At 37.6% G+C, this 15,269-nt stretch overlaps 1 protein-coding gene across 1 annotated transcript in view; it reads right to left on the bottom strand.

Annotated features, from left to right (window-relative positions):
- The window catches only part of LOC134533472 (sex peptide receptor), a 586,089-nt gene extending 571,965 nt beyond the window's left edge, over positions 1-14,124 (bottom strand). The window contains exon 1 of the mRNA XM_063371004.1: positions 13,994-14,124. The gene's annotated coding sequence lies outside the window, so the exon portion shown is untranslated. The remainder of the gene's footprint in view (positions 1-13,993) is intronic.
- Positions 14,125-15,269: the final 1,145 nt, after the last annotated feature.

The following is a 15,269-nucleotide window of genomic DNA, read 5'->3' as shown; positions in this document are numbered from 1 at the left end:
ACGACATATATTATTCTGTTTATTAAAACATTACTATCGATAACTCTATTTTAGATTTATCTGTCTATGTTGTATTTCAAATAGATTTTTTTTTCTTTGGCTTATGACAGCAGCAAATTTTGTTTTATCGCATATGTAATGTTTTTATGTTTTGCATATTATAATTAATGAGTTAGTATTGTTGGCGGGTGAGGCTTTTTCACAAACGAACGTGTTCTTGGCGGCTAGCAGGTAGGACGCGTGTATTACGCAGGCTGGATAGGGAAGTACGACTGCGGGCGAGCTCCAACATGATAGAAGCAACGGGAGTAGTAGCGCTCGGCTATTCGTATAGGCTGGGATAGCTGTGCGAGTGGCAGAACAGACCACGGGTCTATGGTGAGGAAAAAGGTCCCAAGCTTGACATCCCGACGATGAGACCGTTTACGAACTGTCGATGGATCATCAGGAAAGTCAACAACTTCTTCAGAAACTTGAGTCCCTCTTTCAAAATTCAGTTTAATACCTGGAGATGACTATATTCGGTGTTCTACCAAGCGAAGCATACTCTTAATTCATTACTAGTTGATGTTTAATATTTTGACGCAAAATAAAATTGTGAATTAGCTTACTTTGCTCATGCCAGGTTTTACAAGTTTTGTCAAAGTTAATTAAATGATTAAAAATTGTGTCCCTTTGCTGCTGGCTACCCGCAATAAATTATCATGGTGAATAATAATAATTTTAAGTCGACATGTAATATTATATGATTTTTATGGGATTGTGTTTTGGTAATGATGTGTGTAACTGTCTTGTGTATTTTATTACATTCACTTCACGTAACGAATTGTCTGAACGTAATGTTATTGTTTGTTTGTTTTAATATTTCGTTTTATTGAACAAAGAAAGATAGTTTGCCGCTTCGAGCGACTACAGAAATGACAATACAATTAGTTTACAGTGTTCCAAACATTTCTGTTTCCTCTACTGTATATGGGGCGAATATGTTTTATGTTATGTTTACTGAAACCATTATACGCGCTAAGTGAGAAGTTGCAATTGAGTAGAAGGGAAAATATGTCTTAAAACCCTGCGTAATGTTATGAATTCCATTCATTCGTTTACTCTGTGATCCGGAGGGTATGTTGTTAAGACTGAATACATGTGCACTTCCTCAATGTAGAGTGGCTTCATTGAGATGAAAGCATAGCTCACGTTGATGAAATACTTATTAATTAAAAAATAAAAATGTTATTTTATGGTTCAATTTCTGTTAGTGTCGTACACAGATTAAAAATGTAATGCAGAGTTCCTCAGTTTTATGTATATTGAAATTTACTCATGTGTAGAGTAGTTATTAAAAGCATAAAAAACATATATGACGAATTGTTGTTTATTATTTCCATTAGGCGTGACCATGAAAATAGATAAGATTTTATCATTATGTGAAATCTACATTTGAAATGTTGGCGTTTAAATATTTATGAAAGCGTGTGAACTCTTAAAGCACTATTTATCTATTTAGGAAGTAGGTAGTTTATTTGATTTTAGAAAGTTTTTTTTAAACAAACAACTAAATTAATTCAACAATTTTAACTACTGCAAGCAAAAAATACTTTATTCCATTTTTATTTTAAAATTAGCCATTGTATTCTACCTTGCTTACACTCTATTATCGAAAAAGATTTTTTTTTTGACAGAGATGAATACCGTAAATTAATACACAAAACCTACATGTTTTCGTATGATACAATAACAGCTAGTGACAGTGACGAAACCAAAATTATTTTGATAGTTTGTATAGAAAATTCCCAACAGTAATGGTGGTATATTTAGGGATTTCTTTGTAGATGGGTACTATTTCACAATAAAAAGGAGTTATCGTCAATTATCAAAGCAGCCATATTTCGTATCTTCTTTGACAGTCTAAATACAGCACCAAATGACGTAAATTAATTCCAGCTGCATGCGTAGATTCCGGGAGGAGGGGAGAATCTCAGGGTGGCCCGAACCTCCCTGAAATAAAAAAGTCCGTCTGAGGGGGCCCGCTTGCATTTGCAAAATCTTCACGTTATCCCGCGGGCCTCATAGGAATCCTACAGATTTTCGCCCGTGATTACAGTTATACACTTCACTGACACCTTGAGCACAACAGTCAGTGCACACTGAGTTCTTCCATACCACCCGCACTTGTCTTCGATAAAATCTGAACTCAGGTGGATTCAGCGTGACTGACTAAGCCTGCAGTCTGAATCCACCTGTAGGCCATTGTTGCAACAGCTAAGAAATTTACACTGCTCGTAGTAAACAGTCTGTATGTAACTCGGAACGGGATTCCAGTTCATTCGTGTATACTTATTCATCATATTATGCAACGTTAAAGTCATTAAAAAATATGCAAAATATAAAATAAAATGCTAAACATGTAATAAGTGCCAGAAAATAATATTATGCAGTAATATTTAATGTAACTAAATACGACGTGAACCCTAGAATACAAAGTTGACGATGCGTCGTTGGTGGGAACACTTGTTTGTTCCTGACATTTTTTTTCTTTACAGAATTTTAAAGTGAGTTTGACATGCACTTTTTCTTCAGGAAGTAAGTTAAAAATTTGTTTGTCGTTATTGCGATTTCAAAAGTTGATTTGTGTCTAACAGTAAAAATATTTAATATTATTTTCATCATTTTATTCCCAGTTTTATTACTCAATCTATTAGTAGGACGTGATTTCTCGTCGCGGTGCGGAAGACTTTTATGAATGAAAGGGTAACTGTTCGTGCAAAACCATTCATCACACAAATGTCAGTTCGAAAGTATAATGTTGGAAATTTTTTTAATGATATAATTTTTGCAAATTTTTTCTGAAAACACAAGTTAACGCATCGATTGTTGATGACAGCAATTTTTGTAATGTATGTAAATCTCTTAATTATGTAGAACATTAATTAAAAAATAAAAATACATGGTTTAAACAGAATTGACGATTGTTTGCATTTGATGGATATGGACTGGATCGCAAAACTAATTTAATGTTTCAAGTTAATAAACACTGTCAGGAAGCAAGCAAGGCAATGCGAGAACATTATCCTTTTGGTTGAATGTAGCGAAAGGGAAAAACAGTCACCTTTCTTGCCACGATCTTGTTCGCAGATAACGCAGGTATGAGCAGCAAATGAACTCCACACAATGACAAAAGAGCCTTCCCCTCCAACCTCCCATTATTCCGCCCCCCTCGCTGAAACGCCCTCTCCCCCCTCCACCGCAGCGCAGGCGACATGCTCAGGTATATCGCCCCGCCCAACCACTGGCCGTAGCACGTGGCCAGTGGCCCAACGCGCTAAACATTTTTACTAGGGAGGCCCGTTAAGAGACGTAATTGTGGCGTCATTATTTAACGTATATATACAACTCGCTGATACGACCTTGAGTTTGCGTCACGTGCGAGCGTATTGACGGGGAAGGGAACCCGCGCAAATTGGTCACAACCGCTGCTCTCGCTCCTTTCTACTCAGCGCAGCTCGCGAATCAGGCGTGATGGTGCGGTGATTCGTGTTTTTGTGCATAGAGTTTATTCAGATCGAACGATTTAAGGAAGAAATTGGTTGTCTGTAAAGTCGGTTTACGGACGATGAATAGTTTAACGTGAAGTCATAACAAAACATTAATGAAATTACTGCATACTTTTATGTATAACATTGAATCATTTTTATTGAATTATCACTATTTTGTATGGATACAAAGAAGGAGTGAAATGAAATCTACAATTTAATTGATAAATTTACTTTTATTCGCACTCATTAATTCAAATATGTTTATTACTTTAACGAAGAGATTTTTTAACTATAACTTTTATACATGTTTGCTATTTAACTTCTTCCAATCTGTGTTATTCTGTTAAGGATAGGACGATGATAGGAAAAGTAGGAAACGAATGGGAGTGTTTTAAGTTTAATGTGCGTCGAAAAAGTCAAATCGTTGGTTGTTCCAATCGAGTGGAAGAGAGATAGATGCGGCGCAAGCGTAAAATGAGCGTAACGGGACACAGAGCAACGGGACAATGTGCGTAACGTGACACTTTTTCGTGCGTGCAGCCGGCGTTCATCGATTTATTAGACGATACCACGTCAAAAATATTTTATTTCGGATAATATTTATATGTAAAAATGTGAAGTAATCCTATAAAAAAGTGTTTAAATACTTATAATTCAGCCTCAGACCGTACAAGTGTCAGCCGAAGACATTAATCACACCTATCGCTGGAAAGAGGAGGCTGTCACAACTGTCTCGTCTTTGTCAGCCCGCGGTGTTCGTATGTGCCTTGATATAGTTCTAATTCCTTCTACGGGATTCTCTATGCTGTCTATAGATTTAACACTTGACATCGGCTGATATTGGCTGTGTGTTTTGTGTATTAATCATTCTTTGTCCGTTCTTAGGGGTTTTCTCTATAACATACTGTGCAAACTAGCAATTGCGTATGTCCAAAATCTGTTACTTGAGTATTTTTCCGATATTGAAAAAGTGCCATAAAAATAATGTGTATGTAATATTGGAAATCAGCGAAGATCAAAGATTATCCAAATTAAACAAGGCAATGAGTAATTCATATCAATCCACCTCATTGCAAGAATCATTCAAAGAACGTATGATATTGTAAGAAAAAAAAACACGTGTAAGTCCATCTTAGAAGGCATTTTCGCATTACAAACCACAGTGTTCACATACCAAAAAAAAAAAAATTTGCAAGCTAACATTTGAATCACACTATTTACATAAATATTAATGAAACTTATAAAGTTAACTGCACATTTCAATAACTCTCTTCTACATAAATAAATAAACGGTAGTTACTTTAAAACTATTTTAAAAAAAATTGTAATGTCAATAGTTAGCCGTTACGAAAACTGATGATTAGGCAAACACAATCGGCGATACGAGAATTCCGTAGCATCACTGCTGCGTCATTTCGACCTCTCCCCTGCAGTCTCCCAGTCTATGCGTCACAACTAGCATATAGCATTCTCCGCTACGTACCTATCCCCCCTCCCCTTTTGACGTCTTCCCATTAGACCGCAAGCGCATGCGTCGGAGTGGCGTACCTAACTGTACCTAACTATTCCCCTCGTGCGATCGGAATTTTCGCAACGCCCGAAAATTGTAGTCTCCCTCATCAAAGAATACGAAGTGAGAATATGTTTGTGAATGGAAAAAAAAAATATGTGTTCGTCCATCTCGTCCTCCAGTTAGGAGCCCAGCTAAAAGACGGGAAGCCTTCATTTCACAGACGAGAGAGCCACACCCGAAGTTCCCCGAAGTTCATGCTCGCTTTTTTTTTTGTTTCCGTACCACAACAGGTGTATTTATTTAGGAGAATCTTTGATGTGGCTATCCTAACCAAATCAACAGTCCACAATGTTTTAAAGTATATTTATAATGTAGCTAACCTAACCGAACAAAAAAAAACCGAAGATGCACGATCGGACGTTTGGCTCACTCGTCTGTGAAAAGAAGGCTTCCCCTAAAATACGCCCCAGCACACACACACACACACACACACACACACACACACACACACACACAGGCATGCTCCCTGGCACCTCCTTGCCGCTCTAGGCCGTCTTGAACGGCCGCTCCTGGCTGCTGGGTAATTAGAAACCCAATCAGGGTGTGGCTCGCGGGCCCGTCGGCGCTGCAGGTCGATACCAGCGTTGGGGCGAACCCGACACGTCTTCCTCACAGACACCACCCCCAACCCCCCACCATAACCCCCCCTCCGACCAGCCAACCGACAAGCGCGCCTTGTTTAAGGTCGGGCGTGCGCTTCGCTCTGTCTTGTCTCTCGCTCCTCTTGGGCTGCGCTGCAGAGCGAATGGCGCCTACTCAGTAGAGCTGTAGCAAACCGTACGTATTCGTTAACTGAGTAACGGGTGCGCCGTCTATATACGAGTAACGAAACGTTACACACGGCTGCATTTCGTTACTCGCATGTTTCGTATGTTTCACGCATGCGCGCGCATATTCGATGAATTTACGTTACAAAGAATCATGTTTGTTTATTAAGTAAAGTATAATTTGGAAATTCGTCGTCCAAGTTTTTTTACTGTTTATTAAAGGTGTAGACAAAGTTTGAGATTGGAACAGAAACAACGAAAGAAAGTATTTTTTACAAATTAGAAATATGTATGTTTTTGTTTTTTACTATCGCGAATTTTCACGTTTTTTTATTATCTTAAAAGAGATAATACAATAAAGCCTCTCTAATGAGATTTAATTGTTTCTTGGTTAACAAAAACTGTTAATTATCAAATATTTTTATTTGTATATTTTCTATTTATTATTATTTACTCGATGTCATACTGTACGCGTACGCAATACGACTCGATTCGTTGCATGTTATGCGGTATCAGAAGTAACGATTACTGATTGTTATAGTAACGAATACATACGGGTACGCTTTTTTTCGTTATTTTTACACCTCTACTACTCAGACTTCTCGGCTTGCCAACACCGAAAATATTGTTTTGTGCACCATCGTTCATTATAATAAGTTTCCATTTTATTTTTTCCTATTTAGTTTTTTTCCCAAAACCCATTGACGGTATTATTAAAACTGAAATCTTTTCAGCATAAAAAATTATTCAATGGCAACACAAATTGTTATTTCACGCGATAAAAGTATTTATAGCAGTCGTTCACTATTAATAACAAACTAAATTAAGGGCTGTGCTCAAAAGTGCCAACATTTTAAAAAATTAAATGATACAAAAAATTAAAATCGAAAAACCCTCTTTCCATTAAGAAACATAAACAATTTAAAAATATATATAATGGTATGATGTTCTTGGTGAAATACAGCAGGAAAATGTATTTTTATAATTCTGATTTCAAAATGCAATGTTTCAGATATATGTATGTATATATATATATATATATATATATATATATATATATATATATTACCGTACGATGTTTTTGTCCAAAACTTTTGTGGTCTCTGGCGAATATCTGGCGACAGAGCACACCGATACAAGGACACTGCGAATGGCAAAAATCGTGCATCGGAGAGAGAAAGTATAAATACCTTTTCAAATGCTCACTGCAAAATAATGATGAGACACGCTATAGGCCAGCATGCACTGCTGTGACTCGAGGCAAAGGAAAAACAAAACTGTACTTCCTCCTGACTAACCTGCAAAGTTTTTATTTGTATTTGCCTTACCCTCATCGTGTTGCCGGAGGACGCAAACATGACCGGGCGCGGAAAGGGCGGAAAAGGTCTGGGGAAAGGTGGCGCTAGTGTATAAGGAATTTACCATACACATACGGTACATTTCCGATTTGTTTAATTTGTTTTGGGTGAAACGTCGTATATTTATGGAAAATTTACAATGCAATTGAAATTTTTCATGTTTAGGAACGTAAAGAGAATAGATATATTTGGAGTTTTAAACAGCAATAAATTTACAGCTATTTAGAACTTAAAACCTTAAAGGACGCAAAATAGGACTTGTAATACGCCAAATGTGTTACAATAGTTTTTATGCTAAAACGATGTTTTGTAGTTTGATATTGTAAAATGACATTCGTTAAGCAATAAAGATAATTTTTTGAGACCTGTAGTATATTGACAGGAATAATACATTTGTAGCCATCCACCCTCCCCCCTCCCCCACAGAAAAATTTATTAAATACCAAACACTAATGTCTTCGCAGAGTGAAAAAAAAAAACTATCTGTAGCAGCAAGTAACTATAGATCCCATGGTTAAAGATATATGTTACAACTAAATGTTATCGTGGCAATAACTGAAAACGTGATCTGTAAAACTTGCGTTGCTTGTAAGGTTTCCGATGAATTATACTGACTAGAATTTGTCCTACCAGCAAGGCAAACACAAGAATAAAATATTTTTCGTAACTCAACCCCCCACCCCACCCCACCCATGGTGATGGGACACCAGGGATTCGGCCTCCTACCCCCTCCTCTTTCCGACTCAACCTCCTTTCAACGGCCGGGCTTCAGGAACATGTATATCGTAGCAACCATCCTTAAGATAACTATCCTTATGGTTACTGTGTATTTGTATGGGTCATGTATACATACTTTTATTCTCCACAATTATTATTATTGACGTAACAACGTCTAATAAATCGATGAACGCCGGCTGCACGCACGAAAAAGTGTCCCGTAACGCACATTGTCCCGTTACGATGTGTCCCGTTACACTGTGTCCCGTTAATCTCTGTACGTTTGCGCCGCATCTATCACTCTTCCATTCGATTGGAACAACCATCGATTTGACTTTGTCGAGGCACATTAAACTTGAAACACTCCCATTCGTTTCCTACTTTTTCTATCATCGTCCTATCCTTAACAGAATAACACTGATTGGAAGAAGTTAAATAGCAAACATGTGTAAAAGTTATAGTTAAAAAAAATCTCTTCGTTAAAGTAATACACATATTTCAATTAATGAGTGCAAATAAAAGTAAATTTATCAATTAAATTGTAGATTTCATTTCACTCCTTCTTTGTATCCATACAAAATAGTGATAATTCAATAAATAGATTCATTTTTATTCATAAAAGTATGCAATCATTTCATCAATGTTTTGTTATGACGTTGTCACGTTAAACTATCGTCCGTAAACCGACTTGACAGACAACCATTTTTTTTCTTTAATGTCATCATATTCCGCCACCTCGGGAATCGTCCAAAAATAATTCTAACGTGCACTTTCCGTTCACTAACGAAGTTCCCTTAATACATACATGGTAACCATTCAGTTTACCTAACGCGTTGGGTAACAGAACGATTTTTTTTGCGGACGTGCGCCTTCGTGCATTCGTGTACTTCTAAAAAGTTGCGGTGGGTTGAAAGGCGAGTGGTCACGTTCTCTGCGCTGCCCAAATGTATAGCCTGTGCCGTGTAACTTGCCGAAAATTTGAAGAGTTTTTGAAAATAGCACCAGTGATACCCGTTTCCCAACCGTCACTTGCAAATCAACACGCAGTGGATGTTAACGGAAACTGAAAAATACTTGAAGTTGTTTTAAAGAAAACACTGTTACCATTGATGTGCTACTTTTGTGAACAGTCAAGTGTAAGACAAGTTACACGACGTGGACTATACCAACCGACTTGCGTAACGGCTGGCAATTTATTCGACCGACTGTTTACAAAGGACAAGTAGACTTTTTTTTAGTGCTTCATACTCACGCGCCTGTTAACTTGTCCAGCGTAAACAGACCTTTGAGAGTGTAACTTAGTGGCCTCGGACAGAGTCAAAGATAGTGGCACAAAGCCCGCTTGAGTTCTCAGTCAAATGGGGAAATAGCGAAGGGGGCGAGGAAAGCCAGATGATTCTCTGCTCAAGACAAAAGGGTATAATTGAACGATACAGAATCAATGAAGGGATGTTCTCTGCTTCTCATCGACAACAACGTCGTTGAATACGACAAGGTGTGGTGACATGAGAAAAGAGCATGCATGGAATGAACAGGCGAGGAGGAAAATGAGCACCCCGAGAAAAATACCCACCGTCCTCCAAGAAACGTCCTTCACATCGATACAGCAAAATTTCGGGGATCGATGCAGCAACATACTGTTACGTGTTTATTTTTAGAGATAAAGCTCTAGTACTTTTTTAAAAAAATATTTATATATATGTATTGTTAAATGAGCCCTAAAAAAATATTTTGAATATGATATATTCCATTATAGTTATATAAGTTTGTAATCCAAGAATTAGTTTTGTCTTTCACAAAACGATTTGATAAATAAAAATATATTTTTTAACTTACATTAAGGCTCTTCTAGTTGGAACCTTCTTTAAATATCCGTTTATTGTTGTAAATAATTTGTTTGTAAGGATATATATTGATCACGAACAGCTTGTACAGGTGTGTGCAAATGTTAAAAATATGCGAAAAATTAATTTCCTAAGTTTTGTATTTTTTTAAGGCTGCTCCCAGAAATGTGTCTGAATTGTGGTGGCTTGCTCTAAGGGTGAAAATGAATGCACTATCTAAATTTTGCACGTCACGTGGTTTCGAAGGGAGGCTTATGACATGACTGGCTTTACTGCGTGATAGTGGATGCCTCACCACTCAGTGCTCATAAATGTTAGTCATTTTGGGATGCTTGGCTTGAATCCATTACACTGACATTCTATCACCGTCGAGAAAATTCCACCCTAACCTTCCTCTTCGCTCCATATTACCCTTCCAGTTTATAACAGTTTAATTTTAGTAACTATTTTATTTTCAAAATTTGGTAATTGCACCCAAACCGGAAAATACAAGTATTCCATGAATATTTTCTGGATAGTGGTACATTCAGAAAGCTGTAAAGATTGTTAAACTGGCTAGTTTCCTTGCAGACATTTTGGTTTATCAACCTGTAATACTATCAAAACACCAAAACTCCCGCAAATAATTAAATTATCAAACATGTTTATTTTAATACAATAATACTATGAAGAGAACACAGAAGCTATAGTAATAATTAAACTTATAAAAAAAATCAGATCACACAAACTTCATATATTCACCAAATTAGTTTTTTCACCCAAAGATCTATCAAAACAAATATACATGGGAATGGCTGGAACTACTTTCTGCGTGCTGCAATTATAAATATTCGAGAAATAGAAGAATTATTCTTACAAATAATAATAGTTAATTTACCTCTTTAATATAAGTTGAAGCTGCTAGTTAACTAAACATGGATTTTGAAATGGAAAATCTGATTCGATCTGCTTACTATAAACCAGTTCTAATTAAAAGTATGCATATTTGGCTTGCCTTATCATTATGCCTAAGACTGTTTAAATTTAAATAAACGAAGCACAATATGAAAGAAAACACTTAATCATTAATAACATTTACCGATTAAATTTTAATTTATTTGTCTCGGTGCGTAAAGATACTGAAATAAATTACTTCTTGAAAGTAGTCACGCTTAAAGAAAAATATGAAAGTCACGAGTGCACAGGTTTTTACGAATGGCAAGCAGTTATTCAGATCCCGGATGACCATAAATTACAGAGCAGCGAAGAAAAATTACTTTAATTCTATTCTCGTTGCAGCAATCTCTCACAAGAATAGTTTATAGGCTATAAATTCGGTGTAGTAGTTACACAGAAATGATGGAATATTTTTTTATCACTTTAATAAGGAAAACAAAACATAATTTTTCAGACGTGACAGATAAAGACCTAAATTCAGTCATGCATAAGTGTACTAAATTATAAAATTTATTAAATGTAATTGTGGGGCAAATAGGAACACTCATTGGGCAACGTAAATGTGAAAACATCCATTGCAAAGAGCCAGGTTTGAACAACCAAGTTTCGTATCCGTTTCATCTTGGTGAAAGGAAAATGATCGGTTTAGTTATAGTTTAATCATACCATAAAAACTGCATGTACACAAACATAAATTCTATTTGAAATGTATTTTGCTCTCAATATCATATTATTTTTCTGAAATACTCTTAAAATATTAATATGTTTACAATTTTATGCAAAATTCACAGTTAAATTTGTCTCCAACTGTGTTAAAATACTTTTATAGACATTCGTGAGGGTTCTCTGTAGCTTCGGAGTTCTTCGGATCGTATGACGACTGCGCAGAGATGTCTGTCCGAGCTGTCAAAGCCAACGCGCTCCTGATTGGCTTACGTTAACCATGACGTCATCTGAATTGGACAACTTCACGTATTGGCAGCTACTTTACAGAAATCCTCGCAACGGAAGAATGTGTATACTTTACGTCACAAGGAAGACGTAAAAAAAACTTAGCCTTCTGGATATTATATCATGGTCAAATATATATTTTTTTTCACACCTCCACTGCGTGCTTTATATTTATTCTTCTAGAAGACATGTTGAACTTAAAGTCTATAGTAGGATTTACAGCAATTTTAAGTATGAAAATTTATTCAAAAGTATATAAAAATAAATGTATATACAATTAAAATTTCATCATTAACAACACGTAGCTCTAAAGCTTATAAAATAAGATCGATTTTCTCGTGTTGCAGATGAATAGGTTTAATTAATTCGCAAATATATAACTGTCCTAGATTGAAATACAAACTGGCCTATAAATTCTGAACGTAATAAAATAAATAACGCATTTATATTGAGTCATCAAATTTATAGCTTTCTAATTACTTATTGCAATAAAACAATGTTATGCACAAAAAAAATAACGAACACGATGTGATTTGCGGGAATTTATAGCAGCAGCGATGAAAGCTCTTAAAGACGAACCGCCACAATCACAGTCGTTTTTCGTCCCTCCCGCCCATCGGACAGCTGTGATGATAAACGGGGTCAATTAAACTGGGCGAGATTGCCGACCGAACTCGCTCAATGCAATAAGGCCGACTAGTTAACTTTCCCCCCCACTTCACTCGATTGAGGGCAGCTGAAAACCCATGTTCTACACTACTCACTGTAAGCCAATGGTCTAGTCAAATCGTTATTGTATTATAAATAGCAGGTGATCTCAAAAATTCCCTTGCAAATAAAATAAAAATTACGTTATCGTATAGAATCTACAAATGGATAACCATACAATTCAAGTAAAAATTATTCTAAACCTACCTAAGATCATGGCAATAAAAATAAAAGTCAGAAGGTGGGTGTAAGAAATCTTTGTCATGTTAACAGATGAAGAAAAAATGATAAATAATAATCACACATATTTCCCATCTGGATAAAATAAAATGAAAAATATAATTAAATGCGTATTTTCCATCTGAAACAATTTTTTTTAGTTTAAATTACATTTCAACTTATTCCTTGCTGGTGTACTGTTGACATAATTTTTGTTTTAAATAATCACTTCATGATGGAAATTTTGAAATTATTCCTTTTGAGTTCCTTTTAAGCATACTTAAAATATTAGTCTTATACAGCTAATCTTTTATACTTTCCCATAGAAAATATGAGTAAATTTGAACAGACTCAGTAGAATAATACCGCCATGCCGCTCAGTGAGTAGGTGAGTTTAAGCGGCTAAAAATGTAAAGCGACGGTGTGGTAACCCAGCTGGTTATAACTACAGACGACCCAGTATCGAACCCTGCTTCTTCTGTTCCGACAGCTTTCTGTGCTTTCCTTCATTTGCTCGATTCTGCGTTGCATGTCTCATTTCCCTTTTTTACGAGCTCCAAGTGATGGCCTAGCAACAGTCGCGAGCTAAACATTTGCGTAAGCCGCGCTTGGATTCTGCTTTCGATGTCCCGCCACCTATTGGCGAATACAACATTGACGTGTGCCGAGTGGCTTTTATGCATGCTTCGATCACGTGATGGTGTCAAAAGTTTCCCAACATGAACCTGTTTTTTTTCGAAAAACCTTATTCTAATGTTTATTAACAAAAATAAAAATAAATATAGTAATACCCTTAACATTTGCGGCAGGTAGATCCGAGCAATAATCGTGTAAGTCAAATTCGCGTAAGTCGGTATAAATTTTGCATGTGGATACAAATTATGTTTAATTGGGATCGTAAACTTAAAAAAAAATAACTACGTAAACCGACGTTATTTTGACGTAGAAGTCTTCGTAACGAACACACAATATTAAAACAACACGAAAGAATAATTTGTTAGCTACGCGTTTACTCCGCGTGAAACACGTACGAACGTGTCGTAGGTTAAACGATAGTGCGGACGGAGTGGAGGATGGAGAGTCGCGAGACGTTATAACAAAAGACGAACGAATCGACGAGAAGATTTAAAAAAAAAAAAATTGCGTAAGGTGGGGTAGCGTAAGTCAAGGTACTACTGTACTTGTTTTTTTTTTTACGTGGTATTTCCAATAGGGTGTTATGGACTTTTGTGCCAAAATCGACGAGGCGTATAAGCATTTCTGTGTTTGCAGTCAAGGGCAGTTATTTTTTAAACGGTTTATTGAACAAAAAAAATTGTTCGGATAACTGTGAATGGGCTTTGAGCGGGAGGGTAGGGTGGTGGCGTGTGTCTCGGCGGGAGCTTACCGGGGTCGGTGGGCGAGGTGGCAGCCGGCCCGAGACCCCGCGCGGCAGGGGCCCTGCGTGCGCGAGTGCGTGCGCTCTGGTTCCGGGGAGGTCGGGGACTGGCCGTCGCGAGCGGCGTCCTGGCGAGCACTGAGTGACGCCGGGGTGGGCCTTGCGCCGCGCGTCCCACGGTCCCCCTCCCTCTCCTCTTCCCCTACCGCCCCTCATCTCCCCGCCACGCGGCAAGGAGCAGGGGATCGATGCGCGCGCACCCTCTCCGCTCTCGCCCGGCGCCGGAGGGGTGGTTCGCCTCGGAGGGGAGGTGAGGGTTGCCCAGGCGCCTTGCCCTCCCCTACTCCACGCGCCATCCCCCCCACCCCCACCGCCGCCAGGCGGGGACGTCCGCCAACTTAGTATTAATTCATCCTTCCCCTCCCGCCAGGCCGCAGACCGCCGCGCCGGTGCGACAGTAAATTACAGTCTCTGGGAGGACCCGATATAGACACCGGCGCGTCATAAAAAATGTAAAAAAAAAAAATGCGATGCCGCCGTCCCAACCTCGTCTGTTCCCCTCCCTGCTCTACCTTTTTTTTTGACCAGCTGGGCGTCGTGGAGTAACGATCTACAAACTCATAGACCTCCGACAGATTGCTCTCACGGCGTCAATCATTGCTTTCTTCTAGGCGTGACACGTGTTTCGTGAGGTGAGACCGGCTCTGGTTTGCCACTAAACAAATATTTAAAATTTCTCTAAATTTTATATGTGTATATACACTTAAAAGTAAGGTCGCAAGATCATGCGCACGTGCTTATGATGTACTTCTGTTTTGTGACTGCCTCGGTATTTATCAGTGGTATCGTGACGTAGTTTCGGATTGGAGATTTGACCCTGGTTAGGTTAACTTTTCACCACAGAGACGAACACAGGCCGTTCAAGCTAAGAACTTTAACAAAACTTAGTTTATGGGTGCCTATGTTGTAAGTATGTGATTGGAAGTTTCCTTCTGAACTTTCATGATATAAAAGATTTTACAAAAATATGTCAAAATTCAAAATATTTTAACGTTTAGAATGTCCTAGCGCCCAAAGTTCAGCCTCCTGTTAGCTAATAATTGAAACATTTCTTTCATTCGTCTGTCATGATTGCCTTAGGTTCACAGAAAAAAAATCTGAAAGTTAATGATACAGATTATCAGTTACTAGATAACTAATTTTATTTACTTTAAAATAAATAAAATTTAAATGAATCACTCATGTCTTCTGCTATTTATTTGATGGAATATTAATATATTCTTCG

The sequence above is a fragment of the Bacillus rossius genome, chromosome 1 (genome assembly GCF_032445375.1).
Source record: "Bacillus rossius redtenbacheri isolate Brsri chromosome 1, Brsri_v3, whole genome shotgun sequence".
Classification (NCBI taxonomy): Eukaryota; Metazoa; Arthropoda; class Insecta; order Phasmatodea; family Bacillidae; genus Bacillus; species Bacillus rossius.
This window is presented reverse-complemented; position numbering and strand designations above follow the sequence as displayed.